At 57.7% G+C, this 27,777-nt stretch overlaps 1 protein-coding gene across 13 annotated transcripts in view; it reads left to right on the plus strand.

The window, feature by feature from the left end:
• Positions 1-435: 435 nt before the first annotated feature.
• ADGRG1 (adhesion G protein-coupled receptor G1) overlaps positions 436-27,777 on the plus strand; it is a 44,794-nt gene continuing 17,452 nt past the window's right edge. For 2 of the 13 annotated variants that reach the window (XM_064383114.1, XM_064383126.1), the window contains exon 1: positions 8,931-9,091. The gene's annotated coding sequence lies outside the window, so the exon portion shown is untranslated. The other 11 variants (XM_064383116.1, XM_064383120.1, XM_064383122.1 and 8 more) reach the window with 11 other exon arrangements.

A 27,777-nucleotide genomic window follows, 5' to 3' on the forward strand; every position in this document is an offset into this window, starting at 1 on the left:
GGGGATGTGAGGTAGGAATCAGAAAGCACCCGGAAGAGGGGTGCCTGGGGGTGAGAACTTGAGAAGCTTCCCCTTGAGAATTTCGGGACTGAGACAAGGAGTGAAGGGTGGGATGGGGCGGGGCAGGCACGGTTAGGGGTGACTGGGCCAGGGCCTGCCTGGAGGACTCTGTCCATTGGGGACCCTCCCAGGATGCCTGGAGCAGGGGCCGCTGTGCCCTTTCTGGGAAGAGGCCTCCATCCCTGCCTTTTGTCTACCTCAGTTCTCCCTCTATCTGGTGTCCTGCAGGAGGCTGGGCACTCAGCAGAATGAGCAGGACTCCCCACCCCCCTCGCCTCCGCCTCCCAACCCCACCAGCTGCTGGCTGGGGCCTGTTTTTATTACAGGCAGGTGAGTCTGGGCCCCGGATTCAGGCGGGGCCTGGACGGAGGGAGGAGGCAGGAAGAAACTCACAAAGAGTTGGCAGATTACGAATGAGGGGCAGCATCTCCCAACAGCCCTGGGCAGCCACTGAGACCCAGAGACACCCAAGGACTCCCCCAGGTAAATCCAGCAGCCCCTCTTTCCCGGGAGAGAGGTACTGAAGTCCACAGAGAGGCGAGGGGTGGGGGGACTCAGCACCCAAGGGCCAGGTTGGTCCCTGCAAGGATACCTGGGAATAAGAGAGGGTGGCGGCTTCAGTGGCTGTAGGGCAGCCGGAAATGGGGCGAGACAGCAGGCGGAGCCTTACCTGGGGCCTCCCGCCAGCCCAGACAAGCTCAGACTGTGTGCCTGTGGCCCAGGAGGAGGGGGAGGGGGAGGAGCGGACCACACAGGTGCCGCAGGGCGGTGAGGGACCTGCCCAGACTGGAGGTAAGAGGCGGGTGGTGACGGGTGGGAAAGGTAAGTGGGGCGCCGCCTACAGCCTGTTTCCCTTCACCTTGGTGCCCCCTCAGGTCTAGTTCAATGCCCTGAGGGTCCCAGTGTGTGTGGCCTGGCCCTCAGCCTGTTCAGGGTACTGAGTGTCTCTCTGTGGAGGCCCTGGCTGTTCTGGGGTTACCCCCTGCATCGTACAGTGTGGCCGGACATGCTGGCGTGGTGGCCATCCTAGCACCCGGACACTAGCAGGTGTGAGGTATGTCCCCAGCGTCCAGAGGAGGATGCTGCGGGACGCAGGGCAAGGGTGACGCCGTGGACCCTGAGCGTGGACGGGAGGCAGGCAGCAGGACCCAAAGCCTCCGTCCTGCTTTCCCCAGCGCCCTGAGCGGCTTCCTCCTGGTATCCCACAGAAACCGGTTTGGGAGCAGGTTGGCCCAGGTCAGGTCTTTTGACTTTTGACTTGGGGGAAGAAGACCAGCTCCCCTGGCAAGCCAAGTGGAAGGAAAGGGGTACAGGCCTGGGGGCGTGCCCAGCCAGCGGCCAGCAGAGGGACCCCCTGCTCGCCCCAGCTCCATGCACCCACCAGCACGGCCCTCCCTGCCCAGGCCTCAAGAGGCAGGAGGGGAACCTCAAAGGGTCCCTCCCTCCACCAGCTGCTTGTCTCCTCTGGGCCAGGCTCCTCAATGGTGGCCGAGTACTCTTTGGAACAGGGAACTGTAGTGGAAGAAAGGGCCCGGCCCTGCCACTGCCTCCTGTGGGACTCTGGGCCAGGCTCCCTTTCCCTCGGCCCGTTTCCCTGTCTGTTCCATGAAGGAGGGGCAGGGGCAGTGGTCTATAAACCCAGAAACTGCAGAAGTAGGCCCCTCCCCTGATCTCATGGGCCGCACACATCAGCCAGAGATGGGTGTCTGGAGTTGCGGGTGGGGTGCTGGCGCCGTGCCTGCTCTACCAACTTGGCTCCCTGGGGCGTGTGGGCAGCAAATGGGCCCCCCACATTCCCTCTGTTAATTAGGCAGCCCCTGCTAATGAGTGGCTGTCATCATTACTCCATTATGAGTTCTGAGCCATCTGTGCCCCAGCACTTAGGGGGAAACCCCGGGGGCTCCTGGCTGCTGGGCACGGCACATGCAGAAGGCGGCATTTCTGGGAGGTGTTGGGGGGCTGGGCGCTCCGTGGGCTTTCCACAAAGTAGTGTCAACTGCAGCTCTTTATTTTACCAAGAGAGGTGGTGGCAGCCCTGGTTTCCAGGTGAGGAAACAGAGGCACCGTCTTTATGATCCTCCCAGTGGGAGGTCTCTTGTAGCCAACACCTTAACACATTCTGTGCTGGGCACTGATGGGGTGTTACGTGCGGAGGGAGTAGGGGTGGAGGTGGGGTGCACAGGGAGATCAAAGCTGACATCTGGGGACACTGGCATCGAGTGAGATGATACACAGTCCTCCTCGAGGTGGAGCAAGTACTGCCATCTTTGCACACTGCTGTGCCGCCTTGTGGTTAGTTACTAAACCTCTCTGGGCCTCATTTGCCTCCCTTGGCACAGGAGCGACAATGCCTCACTGCCTGACCAGAGGCACCTGACCCAGGCCTGGCATCCGAGCAGCTGCCACTCAGACCTCACAGGCCAGGGCCAAGGGAGCTGCTGATGGCAGAGGCACAATTTTAGAGGCAAGAGCAGCAACTGGGCTGTGGCCTTGAGGTAAGGGGATGCTGATGACCCCATGCCAAAGCTGGGACCCCAAGTTCAGGAAGGGAGGTGTCTACAGAGGAGTCAGAAGCCTCTTCTAATGCCCTCTCCACCGGGGAAATTTGGATTTTAAAAGAGAACCCAAGCTGGGTGTGGTGGCCTACCTGTAATCCTAGCTCCTCGTCAGGCTGAGGTGGGAGGATCCTGTGAGCTCAGGCGTTGAGGCTGCAGGGAGCTCTGATTGCACCACTGCACTCCAGCCTGGGCGACAGAGCAGGATCCCGTCGCTTAAAAGAGAGTGGGGATCCCATATGTAACCCTAAGATACAGCAGTGGCAGTGACAGAGGTCCTCTAAGCTAGGCTGATAGCCCCATTTTACACATGAGGATACTGAGGCACAGACAGGTCAAATCTGACGATTTGATGCAAAATCTCACAGTTGGCTATTTGGAGCGGTTTAGGGTGATCCTGGGTGGAGTCCAGGTGGCATGATGGGCAGTTTGGAGCCTCCCAACCACTGGGGCTCCCCCAGACAAGGCTGCCTCTAGCCAGGCATCAGGCAGGGATTCTCCCAGGAGCCACACTCGGAGGAGGGGCTGTGCTTCTGGTTCCAATCCCCTGAGCTGCAGAGGGCACCGTGACATTCAGGGATATGTAGAGTCTTACCCAAGAACCCAGGCCCCTGGACGCCCAGTCATGTATACTGTAAGAGGGACCCACAATCACAGTAGGCATGTGATTGGGTGAGGAAGGGCTTGTTAGAGGTAGCTCAGCCTTGCTCTGGGCTCAGGGGCTTTTGAAGGCTGGAGGGGCAGGGATTTGGCCAGAATGACCTGTTCTGGCTGGATCTGACCTTCCTGCCAAGTGCTCTTGGGAGGCTAGGTAAAAGATCAGACATTCCGTCATGCTTAGGAAGAAGGGGTGGCCACGATGTCTACCTTCTATCTCGGGCATCGGGGCACCCAGGCGTGCCTTCCCCGCTGGGGAGGTCAGCAGGCGGGGGTGGGCCTTGGAGGCCCAGCCAGCCTGAACCCTAAGGAACTGCATTCTGCAGTAACCTCTTCCCGGCAGGGAGGGACAGGGTGACCCTGGGGGAGGGAGAACGTCTGTCTGCATCGGGCCCAAGGCCATTTCTTGTTGGCATGTGGTCAAGATGCCATTGGAACTAAGAAGAGGGTATGGAGGGGGGAAAACAGGACTCAAATAAGGCAGCCCTGGGCTCTAATCCTGTGTGATCTTGAGTCAGTCCCTTTCCGTCTCTGAGCCTCAGTCTTCTCTTGCATGTGGGGGAAAATGCGTCACCTGCCTGGCACAGGATAAGTGCTCGATAGGAGTCCACCTGCTCCATGTCTGAAACCTTCAGGGGCAGGGTGGAGAGAGGCCAGTGCTGCAGCCAGGTGTGGACACAGGAGCCCGGCTGGCATCCGGGGAGTGCCTCCTCCCTGACCACAAGCCCCCCGCTTTGAAACCAGATGCAGCTTAAACATGGGCAGAGCACCTGACCAGGCTCCACCCACCAAGGGAGCCAGCTAGGTGGAGTCTGTCCTCGGAGCTCCAAATAAGGTCTCAGAAAATAGACTTGGACCTGGGCACGCTCGCCCCTCCTGTGTGCCCGGCCTTTCATCCTTTCATCCGAGCTGGCACCAACCTCTTGCATCCCAAGGCTGGACTTGAAGTGCCATTAGATTTGTCCCATTTTAGCGGTGAGGATGACCTTGCTTCCCCCGCATCTTGGCTAGGCCAGGCTCCCTGCTTTTTCCCAACTGGGGGATGGGCAGTGGGTGGGGGAGGCAGGCTTAGGGAACCAGACACACAGCTCCCTTTGTGAAGGCGGCTGAGTCACATGTGCGCTGCAATCCCTGCTAGGCCCTGGGGCGGGTGTGATGGGAGATGGTGTTAATAGGGGTACCCCGCGCCTGTGTCCAGGCGGTTTTCCCACAGGAAAGAGCAGGGAGGCAGCTGGGAGCACTGGCTATTAAAACACATGGTCTGAGATCGGGTCCTGACTCTGTTGCCAACTTGCTGTGGGGCTTTGGGAAGGTCCTCTCTCTGAGCCTCAGTTTTCACCTCTGCTAAATGGGAATGATCATCACTGTTTTGTAGAGGAGGTAGTAGATGTGAAAGGCCTCTGCAAACTGCAATTGATGGAGTGCTGGGCCTTTGGCATCCATGTGGACTTTATGATAATAATAATGATGTTGGCCAAGATTTATTGAGCACCTACTGTGTACCAGGCATTGTGCTCAATGGTTGGCATCCATGTGGACTTTATGATAATAATAATGATGTTGGCCAAGATTTATTGAGCACCTACTGTGTACCAGGCATTGTGCTCAATGGTTTACACGGCCACTTGGCTTGCAAGGGGAGAAGCCTGGATGGAACTGCTCTTGTCTGAAAAATAACCACCTCTGAGGCCGGGTGCAGTGGCTCACACCTGGAATCCCAGCATTTTGGGAGGCCACGGTGGGAGGATCACTTGAGCTCAGGAGTTCAAATGTGGGCAACGTAGCAAGACCCCATCTCTCAAAAAAATACAAAAATTAGCCTGTGTGGTGGGGCATGCCTACAGTCCTAGCTACTTGGGAAGCTGAGGTGGGAGGATCATTTGAGTCCAGGAGATTGAGGCTGTAGAGAGCTATGATTGCATCACTGCATTCCAGCAAGGGCAACAGAGCGAGACCCTGCCTGGAAAACAACACAGAACAAAAACCCACTTTTGAGCAGGCAGAGGTTGCTTGGCCATTTGCACAGGTGGGGACAGCTCTTTACTATTTGCTAGGCTGGTTCCCACTACATGCTGCTGCTCTGGCTGGAGGGTTAGAGCTGGAACAAGGGGCTGAAGACCTCCTCCTAACCCTCCCAGCCCCACCACGTCTTCCTGCTCCCCCGGGCCTCAGTCATTGCAGACAGTAAGGATGCCCCAGCCTCTTCTCCCTGTCCTGGGGCCCTCGTGTTCTTGGAGATCTCCTCCTACTCCCCTGGCAGCTCCCTCTCTGCCTCTTTTGCAGGCTGCTCTGAATACCAGTGTCCTGGCCAACGCATCAGCAGTGCCCATTCTGTGCCAGGCCTGGGCTGCAAGATTTACTCCTGTGGCCTCATTTAATTGGCCCAATAGGAGGTGCTATTTTGGTCCCCACTTGGCAGGTGAGGAGATAAATGGATGGAGAGATGCTTTCCCGCGTCATCCAGCTGGCCAGCTGGGAGTAGAAGCCAGTTGGCCTGAACCTGAGTTCAGAGTCTGTAATCAGAGACCCCGGGCTCAGAGAGGGGGAGCAGCAGTGCCGCTCTCCTCCGCCCCTCAAAACGAAGGGCTCCTGCACCTTCAGATTTCTTTCTCCCTACACCATCTCTGAACTCTGTTGCCAGCCATGATCTTCTCTGGGCCTGGGGACCCCAGTCCCTCACTGCTGAGCCCCAGTGACGTGTTTCCAGCTGCCTTGGGAAGCAGGGGGACCCACATGCCACAGAGCTACCCCTGTTCCGCTGCACACAAGGGCAGTCTCTTCCTTGCCCTCCGGATCTGCACCCCATCCTGTGCCCCCAATGCTTCAGGGACGTTTCCAACATCTTCTTCCTCTCCTCTGTCCCCACCTTCACTTGTTGCATTGTGGTGGTTGGGGGTGGGGTGTCCCAGCCCTTTTCTTGGTCTGTAGGACCAAAGTCTCCTCCCCAGCTCTTCCCCCTGTCTGCTGCCTTCAAGGCCCCACCTGGACCTGACTTCCCCCCACCTGGACCTGACTTCCCCCCACCTCAACCTGACTTCCCCCCAGCCTGGACCTGACTTCCCCCAACCCGGACCTGACCACCCCTCCACCCATCCCTCCGCATCCTTGCTGATACAAGTCCCTAGAGTCCAGACCAGGGCTTCTCACGCCTCCCATTCTGGAATCCCCTGGGGATCCTGCTAAAACACCCATTCAGATTCAGCAGGTCTCAGGCTATCTGTAGGTCTGAAGACCACATTTTGAGGGCTAATCAGGCCTCTCCTACCCAAACACCTTCTCTGGCTCCCCAGTGCCTTCGATTGAAGCCAAAACTCCACATTTTCAAAATCTTCCAGAATCTGCCCCCTGCTCTCACTTCCTTCCAAGAAAGGCTCCACGTCCTGCCTCTCCCCCTCAGCCAATGCTGTTCCCTCAGCCTGGGATGCCCTTCCTGCTGCTCTCTGTTTATCAAAGCCCCATTCTTCTCCGTCAAGGCTCAGCAGGGGCTCTGGGGTCCACAAGCTCAGTTCAGATCCTGGCTTTGTTACAGAAAGGCGTGCGTAGCCCTCCCTGTACCTCAGTTCCCCTTCTGGAAAGTGGAGATAGACTGTTGCGAGACACCTGGAGGCCAGTTAGGTCCAGGCTGTGTGAGCTTGGCTAAGTTACTTCATGTCTCTGACCGTCTCTCACATACCAGTGGTATCCAGCCCACAGGGTTGCATGAATAAAATGAGAATGATCCGCATAAGCAGAGCATCTTACACCATAAAACCTCAAGACATAGCAGGTTATTATTGGTCCTGTTATCAGTGCTCATAACAGATTGTTGTGTTTAATCATTCATTGAATTTCTCCCTTTGACTCCCAGAGCCCCTTGGATGCTGATTACTAACTCTGGGTATCACTGCCATGAGAGCCAGGCTTGTCTCCCTGCTTCCCCACCTGCCTGCCCCGAGCACATAGCCTGATGGTGAGAGGGGCAGGCAGAGCGGGGCAGCTAACTCCTGCCTGGCCAGGTGGCCCCATAGGCCTCTCCTGTGTGGCAGAGTGGCAGCTGGCTCTGCATCTCTCCAGCCATCTGCAGAGAGAGTGGCGCCTTCAACTCTCCATCTGTGCCCTTCTGGTCGGCACCCTCTGTCAGGCATGTGTGATGGTGGGGGCGGGGGGACAGCTGCCCTGCGGCCCCGGTCCCTGGGAAATAGCTGAGGCTACCCCAGCTACTAATTGGTCAGGCCCTGAAGGACTGACCTTGGGGATACTGAGGCCGAAGTGGTGATATGCCTCGGACTCCCAGTCTTCCTCTGAATGACTCACTCATCCTCCCTTGATAGCAGGACCCGCAGTGTAGGCTGGCCCCTCTTGCCCTGGCAATAAGGGAGTGCTTACTGCAGCCCTAGGAGGGGTGGCGGGCCTGACATGGGCACAGCGCCCACTGTGCTTGCCTGCCCCAGGCATTGACCCACAGCCTGGACTGGGGGCTGCGAGGGTGGGGAGCTTGGCACTGTTTTCTGGAAGCTCTGGCCTTGTGGCCTCCCTGCACCCCACAGCGGGGCTTTGTGGCCCTTCCTTTCTGCAGCTTGATTTCAGGCAGGTAGGTGAGGGGTGCAGTTCACCTGGTGCAGCCTGGGCTCCTAGGCTGCCTGAGGCCCTCCATTCATTCTGCCTCCACGTGGCATCGTGGCATCGGGAAGCTTTTCCAGGCCCCCTCGTTTAGAATGCAGATCCCTGCCAGAGAGAAGGAATCTCAAATTCCCCTAGCATCCACGCCTGCAGGCCCCACACTGAGGCCTGGGGAGCTGGATTGCTGAGTGGTTAGGAGACCCGGCTATGGAGCCAGACCACCTGCGCCCCAGTCATTCCAACTCTGGCACCTCCCTGCCGTGTGATCTTGGGCAGGTAAATTCTCATCTCTGAGCTGCGCGTCTCTGCCTTATGCTCCCCTTTTCTTCATCCCACATTCATAGGGATATTTATTGAGGGCTTGGCAAGTACCGGGTGCTGGTCTGAGCAGCAGGTTTGCCTTCTCTCCACTGCCGGGGCGCTCTGGGGCTGGAATGCAGACGGTGGTCAGCCAGTGTAATTACTGTTATTGCCACTCACCCTTCTGACATTGTGAAATCCTCCCAGCACTTCTGATGGAGGAACCGTCTATCCTCTTTGCTCGGAGGAGGGCAGATGGGAGTCTCTGCAGGGAGTGTGAGTTATCCAAAGCCTCCCGACCCAGAATGGCACTGAACCCCAGCAGTGGGAGGCGCTGCTGACAGAGGAATGACCAGAAGGGAGATGAGGCTTAGCCAATTTCCACACTTCTCTGAGCTTTTGAGGCCACTGAGAATGGCTCTTCACCTGAGCCTCAGTTTCCCCTTTGGCTCGGCAGATGCATTAAAGGAGGCAGTTTCCAGAAGCCCCTGGGGTCTCAGAATCCAGAATGACTTGGGATGTTGAAACTGTGGGTGCTTGAAGAGCACTGAGAGAGGAGGTGGGTCACGGTGCAGGGGGGACGTGGGTCAGCCGGTCAGTCTCGCATGGCCTGGCTGGCCTCCTGCCCGGCTGCCTGTCACCCTCTCCCTCCCAGCTGCCTTCCGCTCTGCCGGTCAGCACCGGCTCCCATCGGCTGCCAAGGAGGCTGGACTCTCCTTCAGGAAGGGGCAGTTGTCGCCTTGACCTGGGGGGTGGGTGGACAGCATCCAAGGGCCCTGTTGCCGCGGCAACCCCGGCCTCTCTGCGGGAACTTTGGGGAGACTGGCCCTGGGGAAGCAACAGATGGAGGATGAGGAAGCAGAGTGATCCCTGGCCCCTGACTGTCCCTGAAGCCTGGCACCTGCCTGCCTGGATGAGGGGTAAGGCTGAGGTGCCCCTTTGCCTGGCGCTGAGTCATGGGCATCCCCCAGGGTCACTGCCTCAGCGCTCTCAGCCCTGCCCCCTCCTGGTCTCCCTCTGAGAAATCCATGACTCACAAATATCGTCCGTCATCCCCAGCCGAGCTCAGGGAGGAGGGAGGAGCCCAGCTGGGGCAGGAGGTGGGTATCTCCCCAGCAAACACACCCATTCCTCCCTCTTCCCACTGGCTGCCGCCCTGCCCTGCCGCAGGAGATGGGCTGGGAGCATCCCACGCTCTCCAGCTCACTCTGCATGCAGCGGGGACCAGGGCTGGCAGGTTAAGCCTCTGGAGGTGGATCCTGAGAGGTGGTCCGGCCGCCCGGCCCTGTGCGGGACCCTCCACCTGGCAGCAGGTACCCAAACAAGGGCTGGACAGCAGCAGGGAAGAGGAATAGTGTGTGAATGTGAGTGTGGGTGTGTCCATGAGTGCACGTGTGACTGCTGGGCAGTAGTGGGTAGGGGTGGTGGTGAAATGGGGAATTGGGGGGTCTTGGTATCTTGGTGGGATGTAGCCCAGATCAGCATGGCTGTGGGGGAGGTCTCTAGAGTGGGGATGGATCAGCAAGGAGATGCCTGGGAAGGGGCTGGGGCCCAAGGGAGCCGCACCTCTCAGGGTTGCCAGGCATTTTGTAGCTGGGGAAACAGAGGCTCAGAGTGGTACAGTCACTGAGTCTGCTCTCTGGGCTGTGAGATCAGTGCTCCCACTGTCCCAATGGGAGAACTGAGGCTCTGGAAGGGCAGGCGGCTTGCCCAAAGTCACCGAGCACATTCAGAGATGGAAAGGCAGGAACCAGGCTCAGGGAGGAGGGGGTGTTTGAGGGGACTCCTGAGGGCAGCTTTCCTATAGCTGTCCCTGGGGCTGGGTCTGGGGTCACCACTGAGCCAGGGGCCACCATGCTCTTCATCACCAAAGCCAGCTTTGGGAGGAGGTGGTCCCGCAGGGTCTCTGAACATCGAGAGTCCTGGAACCGATGATTGGCAGATGGGGAAGTGCAGGCTGCCGGCTGAACACCCTGCCCATCGCCACCAGACCTGAGGGCTCCGGCTGCCTGGGCCTGATAGGACTTCCCACCCTGGGCCCCTCGGGGGTTAGAGGCGTGTAGAAAGCTGATAGTTTCCTTGTGTGGTAGAGTTGGGGTCTCCCAGTGCCCGACTTGGAGGGGCCTGGTGCTCATTTTATGGAGCAGGGAGGAGGGGATGCATCAAGGTGTCCCATTCCAATGTGGAGCAGCCGTGGCCTGGGGTCCGCTGGCTGGGTAGGAATAGCCTTTATAGCTCCTTCAGCGGACCAAGAAGTTATTTATAGAAGTGTTTATTGAGCGCTTACTGTGCACTCTGTACTCTGCTGGGGACATGGTCGTGAGTGAGGCAAATAAGGTGTCTCAGAACTCGTGAGTGGCCCAGACCCAGAACCAAGTCCCCTGCCCCTCCCAGAGGGTAACCCGGGGCAGCGTGTTGGCTCCTTGGGGTCAGAGACTGTGTGAGAAGGGGCATCTCTGGGCACTAACGGCCATGGGCTGCCATGCTGGCTCCCCAGATCCCAGGCGGGGGTCCTGTTGGGGATCCTTTCTGCCAGCACCCAGGTGTGGGATGAGCTCTTAGGGCCAGATCTGACTGCTTCTTTGCTGTAGGGACCTGAGATATGGACCCACCTTGGTCACAGCATCGCCATGGCCCCTTCCCTTCCTCTCCTCTGGCCTCAGGAGCTCAGCTGCTAAATGGGTGTGTGGGGTGATAGCAGCTGCCCTGGCTCCCGCAGGCCTGGGGGGCTTGGCTCTGAGGGTGTCAGGGTGATGGAGAACACTGCTCCACATGTGGTCTGTGACGGACAGGCTGTGTCCCAGCCTGGGCCACTGGGCAGGGGCTAGTCAGCCTGAAGTGACACTTCCTTTTGTCAGGGACACAAACAAAGCAGGAGGTGAGATGGAGGCATGAGATAAGCTTGCTAACAGAGGGCCAGGGCAGAGGAGAAGGCAGGCTCTGCAGACGGCACTGAGGCTGGGCGTGGGAGAAGGTGGGCGGGGAAGGAGCGATGTCCGTATGAGCACTGTCGGGGGAGTCGTAGTGGAGGAAACTACGTAGGAAAATATCTGGGGACTGATACAAGCTGGGGACTACGTGGAGGGCGACACCGGAAAGCTGGTATGGGTCATTTCATGGGACTTGATGAGCCAGGCCAGCAGGTCCCAATCTGATCTGGGGTGGGAGGAGAGGCGGGAGGACTCGCCAGGTGGGTGCCGTGTGGGGCTGGGGACCCAGGCTGCAAACCCGGCAGGACGGAGAGGGCAGGATGGGTTTGCAGTGTGAGGCTGGTCAGGCAGTCCCAGTCTCTGGCTGCTGGGTAAAGACTCGAGCCTGGGGGCAGTTTCCTGTGTGAAGGAGACGAGGGGGAGGTGGTGCCCAGTGGAGGGGAAGGGCAAGAGAGGGCAGGATTGGTGTGGGGGTCGGCCTCCTGGCAGGGCCCCGAATGACAAAGGTAGGCGTGGGATGTGGGCAGGCCAGTCGTGGAGGGGCCACTGTGGACTGTCCTCCAGCTGGGCTGGGATGCGGGTCCCTCCATCCTGCGCAGAAGCTGCATGTGGTGTGGCCTGGGGGGCTGTATGGTTTCAGGGATGTGGGATGGGCTTCCATGTGGCAGGGCTCCCAGGGAGGTCAGGGAGGAGGCCGTGGGGATGTCGGGTGGATGAAGGGAAGAGAAGGAAGCATGACAACAGAGCCTCAAACCCCAGTGCCACCTCCTCCCAGACCGGAGCCCGAGCAGGGCTCAGCCCCCATCCCCATGCTGGGGGTGGCCTTGTGGACCCCGCCTTCTGACTCACAGCAGATGGGGGCGTCATGTGAGCAAACCCAGCAGTCAGGGGTGACCAAATCTGCCAGCAACTGGGCAGATGGCAAATGGGGGCAGGGCGGGCTGGCACAAAGGGGTCTCTCAAACCGGGTGGGGCGGGGCCCTCAGTCTCCCAGGCCTGCTTTCTCCTGAGCCGTCACTCAGCCGAGACCCTGCCCCTCCTCCTGTCTGTGGTGGTCCTGGAGGTCCCCAGGGGAGCCCTGTAGATTCTAGGCTCAGGCCTGGACTGCTGGGCAGAGGGGCTGAGGGTAGGGGAGGAGGAGGGGACACACGTTTTCTGACTACTGCCCGGTGCCAGCCTGCCCTGGCAGGAGGTCGGCTAAGCCCTAAACTCTCCCTGGTTCCCTGGTGGCTCAGCCTGGACAGGAGCAATCCTGGACCTTCCGTGACCTCAGACTCTGCCAGGCCCTGGGCTCAGTGCCTTGCACACGACACCCACTTTTCAGATGAGGACATTGAGGCAGGGGAGGCTTACCCAGTGAGCAACCCCACATCTTTGGGGATTCAGAATTTGGGCTCTTGTCTCTTGGTGGGGAGGGGCTCCTCAGCCAGCTGGGCACATGCTCGTGTCTTGAAGCCTGCCCCTGCCACTTCCAAATCCATGTGCCTGGGGGGTGACAGGGCCCATGGAGATAGCGAGGCTGGCTTGCTCAGGGAGAATCTCGGCTTTGTTTCTTTCTGGTTGTGTGAACACGGGCCCGTGCCTCAGTTTCTCCATCTGTAAACTGTGGATCACAATCACACCTGCTTCAGAGGCTGTTATGAGCCTGAAGAGAGTTGATATAGGAAAGTGTATGGGACAGTGCCTGCCCCATGGGAATGTCAGGTCTTTCTCATTACCTCTCCCATTGGACAGATGGGTATACTGAGGCCCAGAGCTAACCTGTAATAACTGTGAGCACTTTTTCCTGCCCTGGCTACTGCTGGGAGAGCTGTGGCCACCTGGATGCCAGTGGTGCTCACTTACCCACCTCCAGCCTGACTCGTGCTTTGGTGAGGAGGGCAGTGTGGTAGGCGTCGGGCTCCTGAGCTGGCGCCTGCGCAGGCTCAGGCAGATTGTGGTATGCTTGGCAGCTCCGGGCAGAGATAAAAGCTCAGTGCTGGGGAGCTGGCATGCTTCCAGGCACCGGTGGACAGGGCTCTCTGCATTAGTGGGAGATGGCATGGCGGGGGAGATGGCCTTGCTGTCCAAGTGCCAGCCCAGCCCTGGCAGGCTGAGAAGCTCTGCGGTGAATGGCTCCAGCCTGGCTTCCCAGACTCAGGGCCACTGCCACCAACTCCAAAACAAGGGACAGCGAGACAGAGAGCCGCCTCTGCCGCCTCCTAGCCCTCTTGCCTCCAGGTCTCTCTCCTCCTGCCAGTCCCCCTGGCCTGGATGCTCAGGGCCGAGGCCCACGGGGGAAAGCTGACTTTGGGGAGGAGCTGTGGAGACTCACATTCCACTGCCAAAGATCACAGCTTCTCTGGACCCATTTCCCTGTCTGTCAATGGAGATAACGCTACCACCCCTTTGCAGGGGTGCTGTGATATTTGGGGTGACAAATGGCTGCAAAGTATGTACCTAGCACAATGCATGACTTCAAGAGGTCCTCCCTAAACCTCAGCTCAAGGTTTGATCTTCAGGATCATGGGGTCGTTGAGTTAGGTTCAAATCCTTGAAAAGTGACTTTGAGCAAGCGGCTGGATTTCTCAAAACTTCATTACTTGGGCTGTGAAAGTCTCTGATATCTAAATGCGACCCTGTGGGGATGAACTGAGATTGCCACACGTCGTAGGGGCTCATGAGATGTAGACACTGTCCCCAGCTGTCCCAGACCCTTGCCTCCTCATCCCCAGCCAGGCTGCCTCCTGGGAGAGGCAGCACAAGGTGGGCTGTTAGGGGTATGGGCTCTGGGGCTGCCTGATTCTGTCCCAGCTCCACTGGCTGTGTGACCTGGGACAGGTATATTAACCTCTCTGTGCCTCATGTTCCTAATAGTAAAAATGAGGATGGTAACGGCACCTTGAGGGGGTTACGTGAGCCTCTAGATTTTAAGTGCTTGAGTACAGGGCCAGGCACACTTCAAGTGCTGTTGTCATTGTCCCTTCTGAGCCATGACCAAGCCTTGTTCTTAGAGAGCGACAGAGACTTTATCCAGAACAATGGCACCATCCTCCCAAGATACTACTGGGAAAGCCACCAATCCTGTGACAGCTTCCCCTTTTTGGACACGCCCATTACTGGGGTCTTGATCTGCTGGCCCGAGGCATTGTCCAGCCTGGGGCTCCTTCGTGTTCCCTAAGACCTGAGGCCCAACCCAGGTTTTGGAGTGAGTTGAAGTGACCCTGGGCCAGGGGAGCTGGGCTGGAGCCATTACCCACAGAATGGCTGACCTGTCTGGGAACCAGAGGCCACAGCACTAGCCCTGGAGAGGAGGCCTGGGTTCCAGGGAGCTGGTTTCCTGGGGCAGAGCTGCACTGTGGTCACTTCTCTGCTGGGTGAGCTCCTGTGGCCCCTGGGAGCTAGGCTGAGCAGCTGACCCCTTCTGGGTCCTTGGCTGAGTCTGGGGCTCAGGGCGTGGCTCAGTAGCTGGCACCCTGGGTCTCGGACCCTGTGGCAGGGGTCAGACAACTGCCCAGACCCACCTGCCTCGATGGTGACAGATGCTAGGGGTGAGCCCCAAGGGCTGGCCGGGGCCCCTGACTCATCTCAGCCCTGTGCCCTCTGCCCACTGCTCCTCTGCTGTGTCACCACCTGGGCACGGGCCAAACAGTTCAGGGGCGACTCACAGCCCAAACCCCCACCCCTGGGGCACACACTTCCCTGCCTACAAAGACCCTCATTCAATCGTGAGTGCTGCCAGCTCTCTAAGACTTGGAACTTTATCCACATGTTACAGATGAGGAATCAGGCCCGAGGGCTCGGAGCAGTCAGTGGCAGCAGGGCCCCAACCCAGTCTCCTGCCTCTTAGCCTGGGCTTCTCCCCATCGTATCACAGTGGCCATTCCCATGATAGGTAGTGAGTTCCCCATCTCTGTCGGTGTTCAAGTGTGGCAGGGGAGTTGCAGAGGCAGCTTGGGCAGTGCATGGGGCTCCTCTTCATGGCTCCTTCCAGCCTGAACTTTCCTAGCCTTGGGGGAGATGGGCACCCAATTCCCACGTTCCCCTGAGTAGTTAAGTCTCTAAGCGGCATATGGGTCATTCTAGCTGCATCAGGCCATGCTTGTGGGCAGGTGCTGCCTCCATCTAGACACCTTCTTCATAGCCTGGCCGACTGGCAAGGTTCTTCCAAGGAACTTCCACCATGAATGCCATGAATGCATTTTCGGAGCCTCCTGTCCATGTGTAAACAGCTCAGTGGGCTGGATGGGAGGGGGCAGAGCGGGGAGAAGAACCCAGCTGAAGAGGACGGGGGTGAGCTGGGAGGGCCTGACGGAGAAGTCAGGAGGGGCAGGACACCCACCTCCCGAGTCTTCTGGGCCCCTTGCTCTCCCTCATCCAACAGGCTTGAACCTGAATAGGGGTGTCCCTGACCCCACGGCACTCCCCCGATCCCCACCTGCCTAGAGCCGTGGGCAGTGGGCGAGGCTGGAAGAAACCCTTGTGCACAGCTTCCTCAAAGCTGTATTCCTACCATGGGGGCTCTACCACCTGTGCGCACACCCAGGGGACCAGGTGCCCAGCTGTGTCCTCCCAGTCCCCCCTGCCCGCATCCTGGCGCCTTAGCTGGAGGTCAGGGAGCTGGGACCAGTGCAGCACCCTCAGCAACCATGAAGGCGGAGGACAGCCAGTGCCTCTTCCTGGAGACCCTGCGGCAGGTGGCAGCATGCCCTGGGGTCCCGTCTCTGTCCCTCCACTTGGGTTTGGGAAACTGGAGTCAGAAGCTGTAGTGACTGTGATCTAGGAAGGACAGTAGTGTTTGCAAACCACGTGAGCATTGGAGCCAGCAAGGTCTGGCCCCGCCCCTGTTCCCGGGCCCGAGGCTTGGGCCCCTGGCTCAGCCCCTCTGAGCCTCCCTTTCCCCGTCTATGGAGTAGCTGCTGCTGACTCTCCGTGTCAATGCCAGGGCAGGGCCCAGGGTGCCATGCAGGACAATGGAGGCAGCCCAAGGCAAGGAGTACACCACGCTCCTTTGGATCCAGTTTTACCAGCTCTGTGTTCCTGGGCAAGCTCCGTGTCCCTGTGTCCCTGCTATAAAATGGGAATGATAGTACCTCCTCATAGAGCGGCCGTGGAAGCATGGGAGGCCACGTGCATATCCTATGGTTTGCACTTGTGCGTGGCTCCCTTCCCTGCCCCAGCTGCCTCGTGAGTTTCTGCAGACTAGTGCTTGGGACACCCCCCACCCCCAGCTTGCTAGACCCCAGGACCCATGGCCATAGGCACGTGCTCTTTCTCCTCCTTGCTTTACCTTGGAGAGCACATGGGGAGCCCAGGTAGGAGCTTGGCGTTTGCAGCAAAGGGAAAGTGACCCACTCTCATTGGCAGATCTGCCACCTGGGCCCCCCTTAGATCTGAACCATGGGAATGGGCCTTTGGGGGTCTTGGAGGTGGTAATTTTGCTTTAATGTAGAGAGAAAATCCCAGGTTCATGTTCACAGGTTCAGATGGAATCTCAGACATCTTCTCATCCAGCACCCATTAAAACTGGCTGTGGCCCCAGTGGCATAGGAAAGGCATGGGCTCCCAGGCTTCTGTGCTGCAGGACTTCTCAGAGCCTTTATCAGGAAAGCAAAGGGGAGCTTGCCCACTGTTTCAGGTCCTATCAGGCTATGCACAGTCTTGGAAACCCTTCTCTAGCCAAGCACCTGGCAGAGGTGTGCGTGCTCCTGATCCTGTGAGAGTCTGGGGAGTGGAGGCGGCTCAGTGCTCGAACCTTCCCCATTCCCTACCCCTCACATAGCCTGCGTGGCACTTTGGGGTTGGATCTTCTTGATCTTCTATAGATCTATCAGGAATGGCTCCTTTTGAGAAGAGGTGTGGAGGCTGCCTGCCCTGGCTTAGAGCCCCAGCTCTGCTTCAATCATTCATTTATTCATCCAGCAGTCACTGGGCGTCTTCTGTGGACCAGGCACTGTGCTAGGTACTGAGATGCTGGTGGTGAGGAACATAGGTGAGACAGTAAAGCTGAGCAAGGGATAACACGTAAGCTAATCGCAGAGTCACGTCAGCGTTAGGTGCTGTAAGGGTAAAACAAATCAAAGTCCCATGGAAGAGAGCGATGGATGCGGAAGATAATTTTGGTTGGGTGATCACGGAAGGCTTCTCAGAGGAGGGGACATTTGATTGAGACCTGAGAAGGAGGCAGTCAGGGGAAGGGTCCTGGAAAGGACGTGCTATGTTAGGGAAAAGTGCGTGTGAAGGCCCTGAGATGTGTCCGGTTGGAAGTCTAGAGAGGCTGGAGTTGGTGACTGTGGGAAGGGAAGGGGTGGCGTCAGGTCGGGGAATGGGAGTAGCTTGTGGTTACTGGCCTGTGATTTCAGCAGTCATGCTGCTCCCTGAGCCTTAGTTCCCTGACTTATAAAATGAGCGTCATCATTTCAGTCCCCGCCTCCACCCCGGTCGGGAACGTTGTAGGTGTGAAGTAAGACAGTGCTTCGGGTTTGGGCTCTGGGCGTGATGAGCAGGTATTTTTGTTATTACCACGGGTGGATGTTTAGGGACTGTGGGTGGGGCTGGGGAAGCTGTGCCTCTGTTTCTCTGGGTTGCCGCCATAAGGGAGTGCCCAGTGTGTGTAAAAGGCGTGGTGTGCCTCGTCTGTGCCTCCCACTGGGTCCCCTGAGCCGCAGCCCCTGCCAGCTCCCTTTAAGCGCAGGATCCTTTGATGCCACAGAGACCGCCTTCTCCAGCCCAGCAAGCGCTGTGAGGCTTTCCGGGAGAAGGTTTCACCAGAGAACAGCAAGTCCTTTCTTTGCTTTCTTTCCTCTTCCTCCAGGGGCCAAAAATAGGGCCTGAATGGGACCCAGCTCTGGGCCTGCAGTGAGACAATAGCGGCCTCCTGACTGAAGCCGCCTCCTGGCTCTGCGCCATGGAGGGGCGGGTGAGGAGGGGAGTTGCAGAGACGCCATCCCCTCGGCCCCAAGCCCCTGCTGCCTTTCCCATGGCCTCTGCCAGAAATTGTCCCAAAGCCCCTTCCTCCCTGGACTCCCCTCGGAGTGTGATGGCCAGTGGGGTTGCCCGCTTGTGTTCTGAGAAAGCGCTTGAAGCTCGTCCACTGAGACCCCAGGATCTTTTTCACCCCTGAGCAACCCCATCCTATCTGCTGGGCTGTTGCTTGTCTGGATCTGAAAGCCTCGGTGGGGGTTCTAACTCCTGGTTCTCTCCTGTGCCCTGTTTGGGGCACCCCACGGTTTTTATGTCCTTTTCCCTTTGACTCAGTGGGTATGAAAAACTTATTAGAGATTAAAGGCATGTGCCTTCTTGGAAGGAAGTGAGCTCCCTGTCACTGGAGATGATCAAATAAAATCTGGCCAAGCACTAAACGTTGCGGGGAGTTAGGGATTAGTCAGGCGTCACATGGACAATTGGTCTTGAATTCTTCATGTCCCAGGGAATATCTCTGTTTAAATTCTCTTTAACATCTTGGATGTGACTTGCTGTAAGCCACCCTTACCAGCTAGGTGGCTTACAGCAACTCACATCCCCTGAGCATCTGTTTTCCCATCTGTAAGGTGGGTCTCATAGGGCCAATCTTGAAGAGTGGTAGAAATGGATCTCCAAAATGCCCACTGTAGTTCCTGGCACACAGTAGGAGTTTCAGAAGCTCTGCCTCTATTTTCCCCCCTCTCCAGACTAGAAAAAGAGAATCTGAGCTCCTAGCCACCACACTGGGAGTTCTAGAAGGAAGCGAGGAGGAACCTCCAGGCCTAGGGCTAACTCAGAAGGGGGACTCTTGGTAGGCTGTGGCAATCTGGGAAGGCTTCCTGGAGGAGGAGTTTTCAGAGATCTATGATGCACATGTTGTGCTCACAACAGTCAATGTGGGATTAGAGGGTGTTCAGCTTGCTTTGAGGCCAGGGCCACAGGCTGGCAGCTTCCAGAAGCAAATCCAGCTACCGTCAGGCATAATTCGATTACTGGGCAGCCCGGACTGGGTTCTAAATAGATTTGATTTTAAAGTCAATATTGACAAACTTGCAGATTTCATCTAAAAACCTGAGGTTCTGCGTCTCTCAAGAAATTGAAAGCTGTGGCTCTTTGCGGTCCCGTCAAGACAGGCTCCCGATAAGTCACCGTCCTAAGCCCTGCCCTCCCTCCTGCCAGCTGCCTGTCTGGCCTGGGTAGCATCTGAGTTGAGGACTTGGGCACAGGACAAGTTACGGAGCCACGTTGCTTTGCTGGGTCTGAGCCGAACTGTGACGTAGTCCCTGCAGCTGCCAACGGTCGCCAGGGCAACGGTTGCTAGGGGCTGCTGTCACCTGCGCCCCTTCTCCCGCGCTGGCGGCTGCGGCTTCTCAGCCTCTCTTCCCTGGCTGTCCCCTTTGTTTGGAGCTCCAGTGAGGGAGCAGTGGCTGGGGTGGGCCAGCTTCAAAGTCTCTGTCCTCTTGAAAAGAGGTGGGGGACATTGACCCACCAGCAAAGGAGAATCCCCTCGTCTGCCATGCACATTTTTAATGTAGAGTCAGTAAGTCCACTTGACGCCACAAAGGACTTCAGGTACGATTCTCCCGCCTCCTCTCCCTTCCTCCCTGTCCCTGTCACTCCTGCTCCCTCTCCCCGCTACCCAGCCGCTCCCGTCTTCCTCCTTCACTCCCCTTCCCCTCCAGCTCCCCTCCTTCTTCCCCATCCCTTCCCCCTTTATCTTTTTCCATTCCCCTCCATCTCCCTTCTCCCCAACATTGATGGAGTAGCCAGTGGGTGGGGTGGCACTAGGGACTGTGGGGGGTGGTCACAGACGGCACTCCAAGGGACTTAGACAGTTAAAGACAGCAGTTTCAACTACAAGGAAGTGGTTGGGGGTGAGAGCTCCACACCCCTCCCTTCAGTGCAACCCTTACTGAAGATTCTTTTGGGTCACTGGGCTGCACCCCCGGGGGTCAGAAACAAGCCTCTGACAAGCTCAGGGCGTGAGTGGCCTGGAAGTGCCGTGGAGCTGCAATCCGAGCTCACCTGGGTGAGGTCCCATGCACCCCCTGATTTGGGCCCTTGGAGGGATGGCGTCCTGGTGAACCCATGGAAATTCACTGCTGGAAGCTTTCTTTACCGCGACTTTTCAATAGAATCGCTTTCTCAGAGTCAGGTAAGTTCAGGAGGGAAACATGCTTCGAGGTGAACAGCGTGTGTTGTGGAGCCGGCCCTGGGGTTCACATCCGACCTTTGTTACTTGCTAGCTGTGTGACCTCGGGCAGGTAACTTGAGCTTCCTGGGCTTCTCTGGCCTTATTTGTGGAGTGGGTGTCATGGTAATTGTCTCAAGGATTTTGAGGAGGCTTAAATGAGTCAACATGTGTAAAGGGCTCACAATCCTGTCTTGCACGTTCAAAGACCTTAATGAACACAGTTGTGTCGCTGTAGGCGGTGAGCATCCCCCTGACGCTCAGTGATGGCGTGCCGTGTGCTCAGGAGCTGGGATGGAACTCAGTGCTTCTGCTTCCCTTCCCCGGACAGGGTCCAGGCGCAGCCAGGCTCAGGCCGCCAGCCGTGGCAGCGGAGAACTGTGTCCTACCCAGCCTACTTAGTAGGGAGGGTGCGCTCAGGATCCGGGACCGGGGGAGGAGGAGGAGAAAAGAAAGGGAGGACTGGTGGCTGGCCTGGGGAATGCTAAGTGCCCTGTGCTCCAAAGATGGGAGTTTTGCCAGACCTGGGGTAGCTGAACTGTCTCCCTGAGAAAACAAGGAGGGAGGTGACTGGGCTGACCTTGCGGGCCTGGCCTTGGGCAACGTGGGAATGCAGATGGGGAAGGGGAACTTCAGCCAGACACTGAGGTCCGACTGTGGTTTGAGAGGGGAGAGAGTCTGGCCAGGGCAGGGGAGATGGCTCCGCATCCTCCTTGCCCCTCCCTGCCAGCCCGGAGGTAAGCTCTGCTCTTCCCTGTAGGCCTCCTGAAGCCTGCGGACCTGGAGGGCTCTGGCTCTAGAGAAAGCGGGTGGGGGACAGGCATCAGAGTCGCCCACTTGACAGAGGAGGAAATAAGGCCCAGAGAAGGGGCAGGCTGGCCCCAAGCTTCCAGGTGGCTGCAGAGCTCTTCTGAACCTTATGCCCCTGCTCCAGGCGCTTGTGTTCCCTGTGCAGGTGCTGACTGGTGTGTGCCCTGGCGCCCAGGAGGCTGGCCTCAGCGGCTCCTTGGAGAAGGCCAGGTGGAGACTTGGCCATGAGCCTCTGCCTGGATACAGACCACCCCAGGAGCATGCGCTGAGCAGGCCCGGCACCAGAGTCTTCCGACTGCTGGCTCTTTGGCTCTTTGAGGTCCCTTCAAAACAGGCTGGTGTCCCCAGTGTCAATCAATCCTAAAAGTCCTTTTTTTTTTTTTTGAGACAGGGTCTCACTCTGTCACCCAGGCTGGAGTGCAGTGGCACCATCTCGATTCATTGTAACCTCTGCCTCCCGGGTTCAAGTGATTCTCATGCCTCAGCCTCCCAGGTACCTAAGATTACAGGCATGTGCCACCATGACCAGTTAATTTTTTTTTTGGTAATGGGGTTTCACTGTGTTGTTCAGGCTGGTCGCAAACTCCTGGCCTCAAGTGATCTGCCCACCTCGGCTTCCCAAAGTGCTGGGATTACAGGAGTGAGTCGCTGTGGCTGGCCTCCAAAATTCTTCTTCTTCTTCTTCTTCTTCTTTTTAATTTGTGTTTAGAAACAAGGTCTCACTCTGTTACCCAGGCTAGAATGCTGTGGTGTGATCATAGCTCACTGCAGCCTCAAACTCCTGGGCTCAAACAATCCTCCCGCCTCAGCCTCCCAAGTAGCTGGTCCTATAGGCACACACTGCAGCCCTGGCTTCAGTTCCACAATTCTAAGAGGCTTTGCTTCTCAGCTCCTAAAACTCCTACATCCTCATATTCTCTCTCTTCCCCAACATCCTGAGTGTCTAAGCTGCTTGAGATGAAGCCACAGGCCCAGCTGGCCATGGCTGGCTTTAATGGAATGGCCCACCTGGGGACAGGCCTGGCAGTGCCCTTTTCCCATGAGCTGGTTCCACTGACCGAAGGGAGGTGGGATAGGCCCGAATATATCCCAGGCTCACCGGGGACCTCTTTCCTGGAAGTGTCAGGGATGATGATGAGTGACCCTGGGGAACACTGCAGCCTGCGTCTCCTGTAGCTCATCTCATGCTAGCTAATGACCTTTGGGACAGCTCAAAAAGGAAGAGAGGGGAGGGGGCTGGAGGTGCTGGCAGGCTTCTGTGTGGCGTCAAGATTTCTGAGCTTTTTTCCATGTTGATAACGGGTGTCCATGCAAAAAAGGCTCTACCTTCATGTTGGGCTGGGAAACTGCCCAACCAAGCGTTATGGGTTTCTTCCCTGCAGGACTTATCAGAGCCTTGGATATGCTAATATACAAGAGAAAGTAGGGCCCACAAGCATTTCTCTAATTTGGGAACTAGTGTTCCCTGAAAGTGCTTTGGCAGGCTATCTCATGGTAAATGTGGGGAGACTGAGTTCCAGAGAAGAGAAAGAACTCAGTAGTCCACAATGGCGAAAAGCGTGGGCTTGGAGGTTAGGCTGAGTCTGAGTCCTGGCTGACTACTTATTTGCTGTGTGGTCTTGGGCATTACTTAACCTCTTTGGGATTCAGTTTCCGTATTTTTTTTTTCTTTCAGTCAGAGTCTCACTCTGTCACCCAGGCTGGAGTGCAATAGTGTGATCTCGGCTCAGCACAACCTCTGCCTCCCGGGTTCAAGCAATTCTCCTGCCTTGGCCTCCCAAGTAGCTGGGATTACAGGCATGTGCCACCATGCCCAGCTAATTTTGTATTTTTGGTAGACACGGGGCTTCTCCACGTTGGTCAGGCTGGTCTCGAACTCCCGAACTCAAGTGATCTGCCTGCCTTGGCCACCCAAAGTGCTGGGATTACAGGCGTGAGCCACCGTGCCTGGCCTCTCTGCCTTTAAAGTGGGGGCACTGATACCATTTGCTTCACCAGGTTGTGTGAGGATTGCCTGACCCATGGGCTCTGCTCATAGGGTTATCATGAGGATTGAACAATTAATTTTTGCCAAGTGCTTTGCAGGATGCCAGCGGCTAACGGAGAACTTGGTGAGTAGAAGCTGTGATCCTCCCTCTCCTCCTAGAATCTCCCAGATTCCAAGGCCCTTTTCATTGCCCAGATAAGACCCTGTTTAGTCTCACTCATCTGGTGTCCTGCCAGGTACCATGGGGCCTGGGAGGGTGTGGAGTTTGAGGCCCAGGGCACCGGGACTCTCACAGACGTGTACAAGGCTGCCATCACAGGGAGGAGGACCAGTGTGTGCAAAGGCTTGGAGGTAGGAGCACCCAAGGCCAGGTTCCTTCCTGGCTGGGTGACTATATATTGGCTTCTCTGAGGCCTCTTAAGCAAATGCCCAGTTCCACATATGGGAGGCAGCAGGGTGGCTGACTTTGGACAACTGGCTGTCTGGGAGGACTCAGAGTCCCTGCCATGCCCTCCCAGGCTGGCAGGGAATGCCCCAACCTCTTCCCTTTCTCAGTCTCCCCATAGGGTGTGTCTGGGCAGGCAGAGGGAGTTGTGGCCCAAGGACTTGGGTAGACCAGAAGCCACGGGGACAGTGAGGCCTGAGCTGGTGGTATGGGGGGCAGGGGGATGTCCAGCAGGTCTGGTGAAAGAATTCGAGCCTCACCCTGGGCAGTGAGAGGGCCAGACCTGGGCACCCGCCAGCCTCCGAGGCAGGCAGCTTGCTTCATTTTATTCTCCTTTAGTGTAGGAAAATTCCTGAAAACTGAAGTCACTCTGCTTCCCCCAGTGATCCTGGAACACCCTTGTTGGGGAGGTCTCTGCGGTCACCTTGCTTGGGCTGCAGTCACCCCATTTGGGGAGTGGGAATAAGGATGGGGAATGGTTCGGCCTTTGGAGGCTGTTACCCCAGGACCCTGGGTGCGGCTGAGGAGCTGGGGAACTGGACTGGGAGATGGGTGTGGCCCTGGGTCCTACCTGGGTCTGACAGGGGCGTTTCCTTTGAGCTGTTGGGTACATGCTATTTCCAAGTAAGATTTACTTTTATAAAAAAATTTGGAAACCGTTGGAGGGAGGGTCCTCCCAGCCCACACCTCACCCTCCATGGAGGAAACACCTGCAGGAGCCCTGCTCTTGGCTCTGTTTCCTGCCCACCCCGTGCCCTCCCCGCCTGTGAGGTCTGAGTGGCTCCCTCATTCCTCCTCTGTGGAGCTAACTTGCCCAGTTCCCAGACCTCTCGCATTCTCTTCCTGGCCCCCTGCATCTCTTTATATGCACATGAACACACACTCATGCACAGACTCACACACATGCACACTCACTCATGCACACTCATGCACAGATACACATTCGTGCACAGACACTCATGCACACTCATGCACAGACACATTCGTGCACAGACACACATGCACACTCATGCACAGGCACACACGCATGCACAGACTCACACGCACATGCACACTCATGCACAGGCACACACACTCATGCACAGACACATGCACACTCATGCACAGGCACACACTCATGCACAGACTCACACACATGCACACTCATGCACAGGCACACACACTCATGTACCCTCATGCACAGACTCACATGCACATGCATTCGTGCACACACATGCACACCCACATGCCTGTGTAACTCACAGGAGTTCATCCTCATCCCGCCCCCCCGACCCCTTGGGTCAAATCCTTGCTTCCAAAGGCTCAGCAGCTCCATCTTGAGCCTCAGCAGCCCACGGGAGAGCAGCTGTGACGGGAGGGGAGCTGGGGCAGTGGAAGCTGGGCTGGGGCCTCCCCCCTGCCTCTCCCAGCGAGGGCCCACTTGAGTGGAAGGCCTCCAGGTGGGCAAGACTAGGCTGGAACCTGGAGAAGGCCTCCGGAGCTCCCCTCCCACCACTTCTCCCCCACCCGATGCCAGCTCTTCTCCCAGTGTCTTTCAGGAGGCGCCTTCCAGGGCCCCGCTAAATGCTGGGGAAGCCACAGAGGAGCCCGTCGGGTCCACGTCACAGGGCAGGGAAATGTGGGGGAAGCCACAGGGGAAGCCACAGAGGAACCAGGCGGGTCCGCCTCACAGGGCAGGGAAAAGGCGCTGCTGGGAGGCGGGCTGCCCTGGCCCCCAGTCCAGGCCCTGCCATCTAGCAGCTGAGGGTTGCAGGCCGGTCCCTCCCCTCTGTGACTGTCTCTAAACCTGCTGGTGCCTATCCCAGGTTCATAAACCCATGGTTCCCAAGCCTGCAGTGTGTCCCTCAGCGAGATGCTTGTTGAAGCCCGGCTCCCAAGCCCACCCCATCACATGCTCCGTGGCCCGGGCCTGTGAATCTGCATTTTAGCGCACTCCCAGAGGGAGGTCTGACCCACAGGCAGGCTTGGGAGCCTCCGATGTGAGCGCCTGTGACAATGCAGGGTGGGGGGCATGTTGTGTTCAGGGTGGGTCTCTGCCCGCAGGAACGCGGGTTAATTTTGGCGAGGAATGGACGGGCAGGTGAGGCTTCATGAGGAGGGCTTGTCTCAGCTCGCCTCAAAGATGAGTGGAATGTCACAGGGCTAGGTGCCATCCAAGGCAAAGGGACAGAAAGGGGCAAAGGTCTGGGGGTGGGATGCCTGGCTCAGGGGCGGGCAGTGGCTGCTGTGTGTAAAGGGAAGACGGAAGCAGCGGGGGGGCCAGGTGCAGGAGTCTTCCTGGCAGGAGACAGCAGCGAGGTGTCTGCCCGGGAGGGTTAATCCCAGAGCTGTCCAGGTCCCGTCCACTCAACTTCCATCTCCGAGGAGGAAATGGGTTTTCCAGGAGCTTGGCCTGGGCAGCGGTGACTCGTGGCTCCACAAGGAAGTGACTCAGGCCACCCCCCCACCGCCGGGAGAAAGTGAGCTGTGGGCCCCCCCCCCGACCGCCCACCATGCAGAGGGGCAAGGCTGAGCCGGAACTGGAGCTGGAGCCCTGGGGGATGGGCTGGGGGTGGGGTGGGGTCTCAGCTCAGACAAACTCTGGCCATCCTCCACTCTGCTAGATCCTTGGGGAACCCTGCGATGTGGCCCCCATTGTGTCAGGCTGGGCCAGCCTGTTCTGTCCTGTGCATGTTTACGGAAGGTCTGAGGTCAAAAGCCGCCGCTCTGGAGGGCCAGCGGGGGGTGGTGGGGGCTTTCCTGGGCCTTGGCCCCAGCACTCTATTTCCAGGCTGGATTCTCTGTGCTGCTCCTCTCCTTCCCTTTGGGGGGATTCTAAAGCCAGGGGGTCGGGGAGGACGTGCATCTCTGGGGCCTTTACCAGTGCCAGCTCTACAAGGAGGGGGAGGCTCAGCCCTAAGTCCACGTGATCTGAGAACACACAGCCTTCCCCAGCCTCAGTGTCTGCATCTGTAAAATGGTAGCAATTGGACCCGAATTACAGGATGGTTCTGAGAGTTTGGTGTGATAACGTGGATGTCACCACTGACATGATCATTGTGGGGGTGTCGCTAGAATACCCCCCGCTCAGCTGCCTCCTCTGGCTCCCTGGGAGCTGAGGCAAGGCCCTTGCCTTCGGGACCGTGGTTGGTACTGAGCGCAATGACAGGCCCTGTAGCGCTGGGGTTTCGAAGCTCCAGAGGCTGAGACAGGTCAGATCCCGGGAGTCTGTGTGGAGGCTCATGCTACATCCCTGGAGCCTGGGTGGGTGCGTGGGCAGGTGGCAGTTGTGTGTGCGTGGGGCTGACCTGGACGGGTGGCAGAGGCAGGGATGAAGGAGGGGCGCTAAGCAGACAAGCGGGATGGTGCCCTCCCCCTGCCCAATCTGCATGGCAACTTTCTCGTCCCCAGCCCAGCTCTCCTGCCTCCAGGGGCTTCTGGAGGAGGGAAGTTTTCTGGGTGGGGTTTCAGCCTTCCACTGGACTCCCGGAAAGGAAACTTCATGCAGTAAGAATTTCCCCTCAAGGTGCTCCAGTGGGTGAGCTGGCTGCTAGGGGTGGCACGGAAGAGTGGGAAACAGAGAGGAGGGGCCTGTGACAGGCCCAGGGGGCCGAGATAGGAGCAGACATGAACTGGTTAGAAAGTATGGAGTTACTTAGCGGAGATTCCTGGCCCCTGTCTCTAAGCCCTTTACAGGTATCAATTCATTTAATTCTCACATGACATTTGAGGTGAGCTTGATTTCTGTATTCTTCTTTACAAGTGAGGAAAGCGAGGTGAGTAACTAGCCCAAGGACACACAGCTAGTGAGTGAGTCAGGATTTGAACCCAGGCTGTCTGGCTCTAGAGTCTACCCCATGGGTTAAAGGAAGCCAGGCAGCTCTTCCCCGTCAAACCTCAAGCATGTTAATGGGCCAGAGCTGTCCACCTTGGAGTAGTTGTTCAAACAGCTGAGGTGGAGTGAGGATGGCTCAGGAAGTGGCAGGGACAGTTGGTCCCTTGTGTGTGTTTGGATTTCTTCCATGGCACCCCATGTTGGTGCTGCTTCACTTGTTTCCTTCCAGTGATGGGGAGCTCACTACCTGTACTCCCTCCCTTATTCTCAAGGGCCAATCCAGGAGGGCTAACGTGAGGCAGTGGTTCTGACTGACTTTGAAGGCCAGTGAGCCAGGGAGATGCTGGATTCTGGTCGGTTCCCTCCTTGCTTGCTGTGTGACCTTGAGAGGTCACTGGCCCTCTTTGGGCCTTGGATCCAAATTCTCCAAATGATTTGTCAGCTTCGAGTTTACAGGTGGAGAGCTGTGGTAGCAGTGAGGGCTGCT

This window comes from Aotus nancymaae, unplaced genomic scaffold, assembly GCF_030222135.1.
Source record: "Aotus nancymaae isolate 86718 unplaced genomic scaffold, 86718_ANA_hifiasm-v0.15.2.pri h1tg000030l, whole genome shotgun sequence".
Taxonomy (NCBI): domain Eukaryota; kingdom Metazoa; phylum Chordata; class Mammalia; order Primates; family Aotidae; genus Aotus; species Aotus nancymaae.